Here is an 11,722-nt window from a genome sequence, read left to right as displayed (position 1 = left end):
ATAATAGACTTAAAAAAAATTTTTAAATTATTCCCCCAATTACACATTAAAACAATTTTAAAACTTTATTTTTTTTTAAGTTTTGAGTTACAAATTCTATCCCTCCTTCCCCTCTCCCCTCCCTGAGACAATAAGCGATCCGATTTAGGTTATACATGTGCAATCATGTAAAGCATTTCCGTATTAGTCATTTAGTACAAAAATACTATAACAAAAAGTTTTAAAATACTTAAAATACTATGTGCAAAGTACTGTGGATTAAAAAATGAAAGTCCTCACTATATCTCTGCCCTCAGAGGGCATAATAGACTCTGTCATTCATGGGATGATCCCTGTTTGGAAGTTTCATTAGCAATTTTTCACAAAGTGGTCTTCCTAAACCTGAAAAGGAGTGGAGGAAGGTGTTTTCTCATATATCTTTGTTGAGGCCACCATCCTTTTAAATCTAATTCTTTCAATTAAAAATATATTTTCTCTCCCTCCCTCCCCACCACTAAAAAACAAAAACAAAAGGTATCTTACATCTTTTTTATTTCTTCTTGAATTGTTGTTTTTGTTTCAAAAGGAAAGCAGTTCTGTCTTGTCTAGCCAGCCATGCCTGGGGAAAGGATACTCACTTCTCTGATATTTCAGGGCCACTAATGTTCTCTGGTGATGTTATTACATGACTGTGTTTGGCTTGTTTTCCTGTAACTTAGCTGCTCCCCAGTAAATTGTTGCATCTGATTGTCTTCCTTTGCCTGGCTCTTCTTAACTCTTGCCATCTTCTGGGTCAGCTGTAGTCTTCCACATGAGATTAGGAGTGAGCTCTGCTATCTCTCTCTTTCTTTTTAACATGTATTCCAGACATTAAACTTGGGCCCTCTTTAGAGGGAAAGGAAAGCCCTCACGTATCTGTGTGTCAGACTAGGGAAAAGCAGATTTCTTTCTGTCAGCTCCTATCATAAAACCATCCATTTTCTGACTGTGCTTTTTCACTGGCTGTCCCCCGTGTCAGGAGGGCTCTTCTTCTTCCTTATCTTTGCTTCTTGGCTTTCCTGACTTCCTAAAGGACTCAAGTCAAGTACTACCTTTTGCAGGAGACCTTTTCCAGTGTTCCCTCCCCCAATACTAGCATTTTTCTTCGGAGATTATGTATTTTCCATTGACATGGTTCATATATCTTGTATGTATAATTTTTTTCTTGTCATCTCCTCCATTAGAATGTGCAGGAACCTTAGTTTGGCCTTTCCTTTTTTAAAAAATTAATTTATTTTTAGTTTTTGACATTCACTTTTATAAGATTTTGAGTTCTAAATTTTTTCTCCCTCCCCTTCCCCCCCAAAACGGCATGCAATCTGATATAGACTATACATGTACAATCATATTAAACATATTTCCACATTAGTAATGCTGTGAAAGAAGAATCAGAACAAAAACAAGAAAAATCACGAAAAATAAAAAACAACAAAAAAACCCCAATAAAAAAAGAGAAAATAGTATGCTTCGATTTGCATTCAGACTCCATAGTTCTTTCTTTGGATTATGCACATCCAGATAGCACTTTCCATTATAAGTCTTTTGGGATTATCTTAGATCATTGCATTGCTGAGAAGGGTTAAGTTTATCAATATTAGTCATTGCACAACATAGCTATTATTGCATACAATGTTCTCCTGATTCTCTGCTCACTTCACTCGGCATCAGACCATACAAGTCTTTCCAGGCTTTTCTGAAATCAGCCTGCTCATCATTTCTTATGGAACAATAGTATTGCATTACATTCAGGTAAACTATTCCTTGCTCTCCTAGTTTGCTTTATATCTAAATCATGTACCCATTTTGACTTGATCTTGGTATATGGTGTAAGGTGTTGGTCTATGCCTAGTTTCTGCCATAATATTTTCCAGTTTGCCTAGCAGTTTTTGTTACATAGTAAGTTCTTATCCCAGAAGTTGGAGTTTTGAGTTTATCAAACAATAGATTACTATAGTCATCACAACTTGTTCAGCCATTCCTCAAATAATGGGCATCCCTTCAATTTCCAATCCTTGGCCACAACAAAAAGAGCTGCTATAAATATTTTTTTACATGTGGATCCTTTCCCCATTTTTATGATCTCTTTTGGAATATACACGTAGAAGTGATATTGCTGGGGCAAAGGGTATGGACAATTTTATAGCTCTTTGGTCGTAATTCCAAATTGCTCTCCAGAATGGTTGGATCAGTTCACAACTCCAATAATGCCTTAGTGTTCCATTTTTCTCAAATCTTCTCCAACATTTATCATTTTCCTGTTTTGTCATATTAGCCAATCTGATCAGTGTCATGTGGTACGTGAGAGTTGTTTTGATTTGCATTTCTCTAATCAATAGTGATTTAGAGCATTTTTTTCATATGACTATAGATAGGTTTTTTGTTTGTTTTATTTTATTTTATTTTTTTTTGTGAGAAAATCAGGGTTAAGTGACTTGCCCAGGGTCACACAGCTAATAAGTGTCAAGTGTCTGAGGCCAGATTTGAATTCAAGGCCTCCTGACTCCAAGGCCGGAACTCTATCCACTGTGCCACCAAGCTGTTCCAACTATAGATAGTTTTAATTTCTTCATCTGATAGTTTAATTTCTTCATCATATCCTTTGACCATTTATCAATTGGGGAATGACTTGTATTCTTATAAATTTGACTCAGTTCTCTATGTATTTTAGACATGAGGCTTTTATCAGAGACACTGGTTGTAAACATTCTTGCACAGTTTTCTGCTTCCCTTCTAACCTTGTTTGCACTGGCTTTGTGCAAAAACTTTTCAATTTAATGTAATCAAAATTATTCATTTTGTATTTCATAATGTTCTTTATCTCTTATTTGGTCATAAATTCTTCCATTCTCCATAAATCTGATAGGTAAACTATTCCTTGCTCTGCTAGTTTGCTTTATATCTAAATCATATACCCATTTTGACTTGATCTTGGTATATGGTGTAAGGTGTTGGTCTATGCCTAGTTTCTGCCATAATATTTTCCAGTTTGCCTAGCAATTTTTGTTAAATAGTAAGTTCTTATCCCAGAAGTTGGAGTTTTGAGTTTATCAAACAATAGATTGTTTATCAAACAATACTTTAGTCATTGATTACTGTGTCTTGTGTCCCTAACCTATTCCACTGATCCACCAGTCTATTTCTTAGCCAGTACCAAGTAGCTTTGATGATTGCTGCTTTATAATACAATTTAAAATCTAGTACAGCTAGGCTACCTTCCCTTGCATTTCTTTTCATGAATTCCCTTAATATTCTGGACCTTTTGTTCTTCCAGATGAATTTTATTTTTTCTAACTCTATAAAATGATTTTTTGGTAGTTTGATTGGTATGGCACTGAAAAGTAAATTAATTTAGGTAGAATTGTCATTTTTATTATATTAGCTCAGCCTACTCATGAGCAATTGATATTTTTCCACTTATTTAGATCTGACTTTATTTGTGTGAAAAGCGTTTTGTAATTGTGTTTATATAGTTCTTGGATTTGTCTTGGCAGACAGACTCCCAAATATTTTATATTGTCTATAGTGACTTTAAATGGAATTTCTCTATCTCTTGCTGCTGGGCTTTGTTAGTAACATATAGAAATGATAATGATTTATGTGGGTTTATTTTATATCCTACAACTTTGCTAAAGCTATTAATTATTTCAAGTAGTTTTTTAGTTGATTCTCTAGGATTCTCTAAGTATACCATCATATCACATGCAGAGAGTGATGGCTTTATTTCTTCATTGCCTATTCAAATTGCTTCAATTTATTTTTCTTCTCATTGCTGAATCTAACATTTCTAGTACAATATTGAATAACAGTGGTGATAATATACATTCTTGTTTCACTTATGATCTTATTGGAAATGCTTCTACCTTATCCCTATTACTTATAATGCTTGCTGTTGGTTTTAGGTAGATGCTACTTATTATTTTAAGGAAAACTCCATTTATTCCTATACTCTCTAGTGTTTTTAATAGAAATGGATGCTGTATTTTGTCAAAAGCTTTTTCTGGATCTATTGAGATAATGTTATGATTTATGTTAATTTTGTTATTGATGTGGTCAATTATGTTGATAGTTTTCCTAATATTGAACCAGCCCTGCATTCCTGGTATAAATCTCATCTGGTCATAGTGTATTATCCTTGTGATAAGTTGCTATAATCTCTTTGCTAATATTTTATTTAAAAAATTTTGCATCAATATTCATTAGGGAAATTGGTTTATAGTTTTCTTTTTCTGTTTTGGTAGGACTCCTTCTTCACCTAGTTTCCTAAATAGTTATATAATATTGGAATTAATTGTTCTTTAAATGTTTGGTGGAATTCACTTGTATATCCATCTGGCCCTGGAGATTTTTTTCTTAGGGAGTTCATTGATGGCTTGCTCAATTTCTTTTTTCTGAAATGGGGTTATTTAAGTATTTTATTTCCTCTTCTGTTAATCTGGGCAATTTATATTTTTGTAAATATTTATCCATTTCACTTAGATTGTCAGATATATTGGCATACAGTTGGGCAAAATAGCTCCTAATTATTGTTTTAATTTCTCCTCATTGGTGGTGAATTCACCTTTTTCATTTTTTATACTATTAATTTAGTTTTCTTCTTTCTTTTTTTAAAATCAAATTAACCTGGTATTTATCTATTTTGTTGGTTTTTTTGTGAAACCAGCTTTTAGTGTTATTTATTAGTTCAATAGTTTACTTAATTTTGATTTTATTAATCTCTCCATTGACTTTCAGAATTTCTAATTTGATATTTAGTTGGGGATTTCTAATTTGTTCTTTTTCTAGCTTTTTTAATTGCATGCCCAATTCATTGATGTCCTCTTTCTCTATTTTATTGATGTAAGCATTTAGAGATATAAAATTTCCTGTAAGAACCACTTTGTCTGCATCCCATAAGTTCTGGTATGTTGTATCATTATTGTCATTGTTTTTGAGGAAGTTATTAATTATTTCTGTGATTTGTTGTTTGACCCACTCATTCTTTAGTATTAGATTATTTAGTTTCCAATTAATTTTTAGTCCATCTTTCCATGGCCCTTTATTACATGTAATTTTTATTGCATCATGATCTGAAAAGGATGCATTTAATATTTCTGAATTTTTGCATTGGATTGTGAGGTTTTTATGCCCTAGTACATGGTCAATTTCTGTGTAGGTGCCATGTACCACCAAGAAAAAATTATATTCCTTTCTATCCCCATTCAATTTTCTCTGGAGGTCTACCATATCTAACTTTTCTAATGTTCTATTCCCCTCCTTCTTTCTTGTTTATTTTGTGGTTAGATTTATCTAGTTCTGAGAAGGGGAGGTTAAGATCTTCTACTAGTATAGTTTTGCTGTTTATTTCTTCCTGTAACTCACTTAACTTCTCCTCTAAGAATCTGGATGCTATATCACTTGGTACATATACGTTTAGTATTGATATTATTTCATTGTCTATGGTACCTTTTAGTAGGATGAACTTCCTTTCCTCATCTCTTTTAATTAGATCTATTTTTGCTTTTGCTTTGTGTGAGATAAGGATTGCTACCACTGCTTTTTTTTTTTTACTTCAGCTGAAGCATAATGTAGTCTGCTCCAGCTTTTACTTTACTCTTTGTATATCTCCCTGCTTCAAATGTGTTTCTTGTAAACAACTTATTGTAGGATTATGGTATCTGCTATCTGCTTCTGTTTTATGGGAGAGTTCATCCCATCCACATTCACAGTTATGATTACTAACTTTGTCTTTCTCTCCATCCTATTTTCCATCCTTTTTTTACTTTTCTCTCTCCTTTCACCCTTTTCCTCCTCATCAGTGTTTTGCTTTTGACCGCAGCTTCCCTTAATCTGCCCTCCCTTCTATCAGCTCCCCTCCCTTTTCTTTCCTCTTTCCCCTCATACTTCCTATATCATAGATAGATTTCTATTCCTGAGTCTGTATGTTATTCCCTCTTTGAGCCAAATACAATGAGAGTAAGGTTCAAACAATGCTTACCTCCTTCCTTCTTTCTCTCTACTGTAATAGGTCTTTGTGCCTCTTCATGTGATATAATTCACCCTTTTCTCCCTCCTCCTTTCCTCTTTTCCCAGTACAATCCTTTTTTTACCCCTTAATTAATTTTTTTATCATCACTTCAAAGTCAACTTATACCCACACCCTCTATCTATGTATACCCCTTCTAAATGTTGCAATAAATATACAGTTCCAAGAGTTACAAGTATCATCTTCCCATGTAGTGATATAAACAGTTTAACCTTATTGAATAACATTTTTTTTCTTTCCTGTTTACCTTTTTATGCTTTGCTTGAGCCTTGTATTTGAAGATAGAATTTTCTGTTGAGCTCTGGTCTTTTCATCAGGAATGATTGAAAGTCCCCTATTTCATTGAATGTCGAGCTTTTGCACTGAAAGTTTATGCTCGGTAATTGATTCTTGGTTGTAATCCAAGTTCCTTTGCCTTCTAAAATATCATATTCCAAGCCCTCTGATCCTTTGATGTAGAAGCTGCTAAATCCTGCATAATTCTGACTGTCATTCCATGATATTTAAATTATTTCTTTCTGACTGCTTGCAGTATTTTCTCCTTGACCTGATAATTCTGGAATTTGGCTACAATATTCCTTGGATTTTTTATTTTGGATCTCTTTCAGGTGGTGATTGGTGGATTCTTTCAGTGACTCAGGGCAGTTTTCCTTGGTGATTTCTTGAAAGATGCTGGCCAGGCTCTTTTTTTGATCATGGCTTTCAGGTAGATCAATAATTCTTAAATGATCTCTCCTGGATCTATTTTCCATGTCAGTTGTTTTTCCAATGAAGTATTTTACATTTTCTTCTAATTTTTCATTCTTTTGATTTTGTTTGACTGTTTCTTGATGTCTTATAGAGTCATTAGCTTCCACTTGTCCAATTCTAATTTTTAGGTAATTGCTTTCTTCACTTAGGTATAAAAATACCTCCTTTTCCATTTGTCCAATTCTACTTTTTAAGGAATTCTCTTCAGTGAATTTTTGTATATCATTTTCCATTTGTCCAATTCTACTTTTTAAGGAGTTGTTTGCTTCAGTGGAGTTTTTTTCATTTGGCCAATTGTATTTTTTAATTGTATTTTTCAGTCAATTTTTGTTCTATTGATTCTCTCTTGCATACCTTTCATTTCTTTTCCAGTTTTTCTTCTACCTCTCTTATTTGACTTTTAAAATCCTTCTTCAGCTCTTCCAAAAAGGCTTTTTGGGTTGAAACCAATTCATATTCCTCTTTGAGGTTTTGGATGTAGGTATATCGACAATATTGTCCTCTTCTGAGTTTGTATTTTGATCTCCTCTGTCACCATAGTAATTTTCTTGGTCAATATTTGTTTTTGCTTCTTGCTCATCTTGTTTGCCTATTTCCTGGCTTTTAAAGTTGAATTCTCCTACTGGAGCACAGGGGACACTGTCCCAAGCTTCTTATGTTGGAGGCCAGGGGCCTAGTCACTGGTTTTATGTTCTGGGGCCTCAGGTGCTGGTAGCTAGAGGCTGTAGGGGTCTGGCAGGTTACCTGGTGCTGAGCTGAGATCCTAGTGGTGGTGTCTGGTGTGTTCTGAACTCAGGTGGGGTTTTTTCCCTGAGACTACATTGAAGCACGTGGAGGTCTAGTCCCTGGAGGATGCCTGTCAGCTGAGGGCCCATGGAGTGGGGAGGGAGACTGATGTTGGCATTTACCTTCTCCACCACACTGGAGCTTAGGGTCTCCTGCTGGTTTGCTGAGGTGGGGCTTGCTGGGACACTTTCTGTCCTAGAATACACTCTCCTTTTACCCCAGTGAGATGGACCTTTCTTGCCCATCACCTAAATTTCTCGGATTAAAAGACTGCTCCCTTCTGTCTTTTTGCTGGTTTTGCTGTTACAGGATTTTTTCCTGTATAGCATAATATAATAGTGTCAAACTCAAATAGAAACCAATCCCTGTGGTCCCCATATTGACTTAGAAAATCACGTATTAACATTGTCTATGTTCTATTGCATTTTTATTTATTTCTCGTAAACATTTCCCAGTGACATTTTAATCTGATTTGGTAGTACCAGGGGAGCTTTGCAATCTTGAGGTTTGACTTCTATATATTTGATTCCCTGGAAGTTTGATCAATTCAATCAGATGTCTAAAATGGGTGTTTTTCATGTGTATTTTCCCTTCAGAGAGTCAACTTGGAGTAGGCAGGAAGATGATACCTCTGGCATCCTGTTGTTTAGAGGTCAATATGAGAGAGCAACATTGATTTACTGCTTACTTGGTTATCTTGGCTCCTGGCTTGGCCTTTCTTTGTATACCCTTTACTTAGCACAGTACCTGGCATATAATAAGTATTTAATAAATACTTGTTGACTATCAAGATCCCAAGTCTCTTTATGCCTTATGGTTAGAAAGTTGCCTTTAACTAATGTCAATTTTTGATTGTCTACTTAAATTCCCCTTCTGTCATTTCAGGGGACTTCATTTGAACAAACCTAAGAGGACTGTATTGGTTTGGAACACAATAGCTTTCCTTGCCCCCACCAAGATCCAGTCTAAGTCTGTCATGCCAGTGAAATAACATGATATGGAAGAATGCAAAGCCAAAAAGCATGGCCCCTTCTTTGAAGCTACTAATTCACCTTCTTAAATACTTTGTTCTAAACCCCTACCTTTCAGAATGTACAAATGTGTCTAGATATAAACCACTAGTTTTAGACCCAAGCTTGAGGCAGCCAGGTGGCCCAGTGGATAAAATGCTGGGCTAGGGGTTAGAAAGACCAGAGTTCTCATTTGCCGTTAGACATTTATTAGCTGGGTACCCTGGGCAAGAAATTTTACCACTGTCTGCCTTAATTTCCTCAACTGCAAAATGAAGATAATAATAGCGCTTGCCTCTCAGGGTTGTTGTGAGGGTCAAATGAGATAGTATTTGTAAAGCACTTAATACAATGCCTGGCACATAGTAGGCCCTACATAAATAATTATTCCCTCCTTTCGTTCTTGGAGCCTTCTTACAGGTGAAAATAGAAACCATTTTTATAAGGGAATAAAGATTGGTCTAGGTGAGAGGAAGTGGAGGGATAAAACTACTTAGCAACCAACACAGGGTAGAAAAGAAATGAGATGTCATTTTTTTAGGGGGTGTGGAAACTAGACCTATGATTTCATTGGTGTTGAAAAATTCCAGGGATTTGTAACTTGTGCTAGAGAATCATTGGAATTAGAGACCCTCCATTCATATCTAGGCTTTGTCACCCACTACCTGTGTGTCCTCAGGTAAGTTAACTTCTTTGGTCCTTAGTTTTCTCATCAATAAAGTACAGGGGTCAGACTATATGGTCTCTGAGGATCTTTCAAGCCGTTTCTATGACCCTATGATCCCAGAGTCAGGTATCCAACATGGGACAGAGGCAGTCTTGTACTTATGCCTTTTCAACTCCAAGCTAGCCCCTCTATCCAGTATGCCAGAGGTATCATCTTCCTGCCTGCTCCAAGTTGACTCTCTGAAGGGAAAACACACATGAAAAACACCCATTTTAGACATCTGATTGAATTGATCAAACCTCCAGGGAATCAATTATATAGAAGTCAAACCTCAAGATTGCAAAGCTCCCCTGGTACTACTAAACCAGATTAAAATGTCACTGGGAAACATTTAAGAGAAATAAATAAAAATGCAATAGAACACAGACAATATTAATATGTGATTTTCTAAGTCAATATGGGGCCCACAGGGATTGGTTTCTATTTGAGTTTGACACTATTATATTATGCTATACTGCCAAAGTTTCATATTTGAAAGAAATAATAAAGTCAAGTGAAAGATGCAAACCCCATCTCACCCTCCTGCTCCCCCATCCAATCAAGGTAGACATGTTCAGTCTATGTTTCATGGTCCAAACTGAGTAAAACTTTTAAAAGAATTTTGAAGTAGTTACATAAGATCATAGCCAAAGAGAAGGTGCCATTAAAAGAGAATAGAATGGAGATAGGTAAAAGAGAGAGAGGGGGAGAGAGAGAGAGACAGACAGACAGAGAGAGAGACAGAAGAGAGACAGAGAAAGAGAGAGAGAAAAGAAGAGAGGAGAGGAGAGGAGAGGAAAGAATAAGAGAATTTCTTACACTGACCAATTTTTGTCATGGAAGCTTAGTGGTAACAAGGAACCCCATTTCCTATACCCTTCATTTTTATATTAAATATTCACAACATATGTAGGGGAAAATTGTAAGCTCTTCCCCAGAACACAAAATATCAATATAATATTACTTCTACAACCTACCCTACAAGGTTGTTGGGAGGAAAGTACATTGTAAATGTTAATTCTCTGTACCATTTTTCAAAATAAATATATGGAAGAGAACAGAATGAAGTTCAGAAAGAAGTATAGACAAGCAAGAAAATTTTAAAAGGAACAAGCAGAATTTAGTATGTACTTAAAAAAACTAACTGGTACAAAATAGAGACAGTTTCTTTGTGTTCTGTGTATATGGAAATGCTCTTTTTTGTTATTTAAGTTCAGAATAAAAATTTAAAGCAATGTGAATTGTTATTAGGATCAATTTGTACGTTCTGGTTCTAATCTACTGGTTGGAGATGATTCATCTATAGATTTTAGCCTCTCTTGACCACCCCAAAACTGAGGTTCCACCAACTTACAAGCAACAATGAAAGCTACAGAGTGATAGCTGATTACTAGCATGGGAACCCAGGAAAATTTTGGCTCATCTTTACAAGAATGTCAAAGCATAACTTCAGTTGACAGAAGAAGGAAGCCTCAAGATGGGAAAGGAGATTTATTTAAGGTTATATAATGAAGCAATGCAGCTTATCAAGCAGAAGCTAGATTTAACTTCAGTAGCTTCCTATTGCCTCTGGATTAAAATATAAACTCCTCTATTTATTTTTCAAAGCCCTATACAACCACCTCAAACTTTCTTTCCAACCTTATTGGACATTATTCCCTCTCCACAGCCAGCAGTTTAGACAAACTGTCCTCTGTTCAACACTTGATTGGTTAAAGAGCAGAAGTTATAGAGCCCAGAGATCCTAGGGTAGTAAGTGAAACATTCTGACCATGGAGTCAAGGTTGGATATGGACCCAAGTAAAGCCAAAGGGAGGGAGATGGGATGGAAAAGTATGGATGTATCAATGAATTGAAGGTCACAGTAAGAGGGAATAGTAAGTTTAGTGAGTAAAAGAGTAGGAAAGGTCATAGGGTAGGAATTGAGATTAGAATGGAATTTTGACAATTTAGAGAGATAGTAATCTCTAATATATGACCATGTTGGTGTGATTGAAGTAGAGTTGAGAAGAAGGTCACTGAAGCTGAAGAGGTTGAGGTATTGCATGGTTAGGTGAGTGGTTATTGACAGAAACTGGTAGGACTCCACCTGGATTCCTAGGTGGTGCTAGGTGGCAATGGATAAGTGATGAGCCTAGAGTCAGGATGACCTGAGTTCAAATCTGGCTTTAGACATTTATTAGCTGTGTGATCCTGGGCAAGTATGCCTCAATTTCCTTAACTGTAAAATGGGAGTAATAATAGCATCTATCTCTCAAGCACCCATCTTGTTATGAGGATTAAATGATATTTGTAAAGTGCCTGGCATATAGTAGGTGCACAATAAATGTTTTTTATGTTTTTTCCTTCCTTCCTTCCTTCTTTTCTTCCTTTCTTCCTTTGCAGTTGGTTGTAAGGGATATGGCCAGTGAAAAGGAAGTCCATGAACCA

This window comes from Vombatus ursinus, unplaced genomic scaffold (assembly GCF_900497805.2).
Source record: "Vombatus ursinus unplaced genomic scaffold, bare-nosed wombat genome assembly UNPS02010548.1, whole genome shotgun sequence".
Taxonomy (NCBI): Eukaryota; Metazoa; Chordata; class Mammalia; order Diprotodontia; family Vombatidae; genus Vombatus; species Vombatus ursinus.
The sequence above is the reverse complement of the archived record's forward strand: the minus strand, read 5'-3'. Positions refer to the sequence as shown.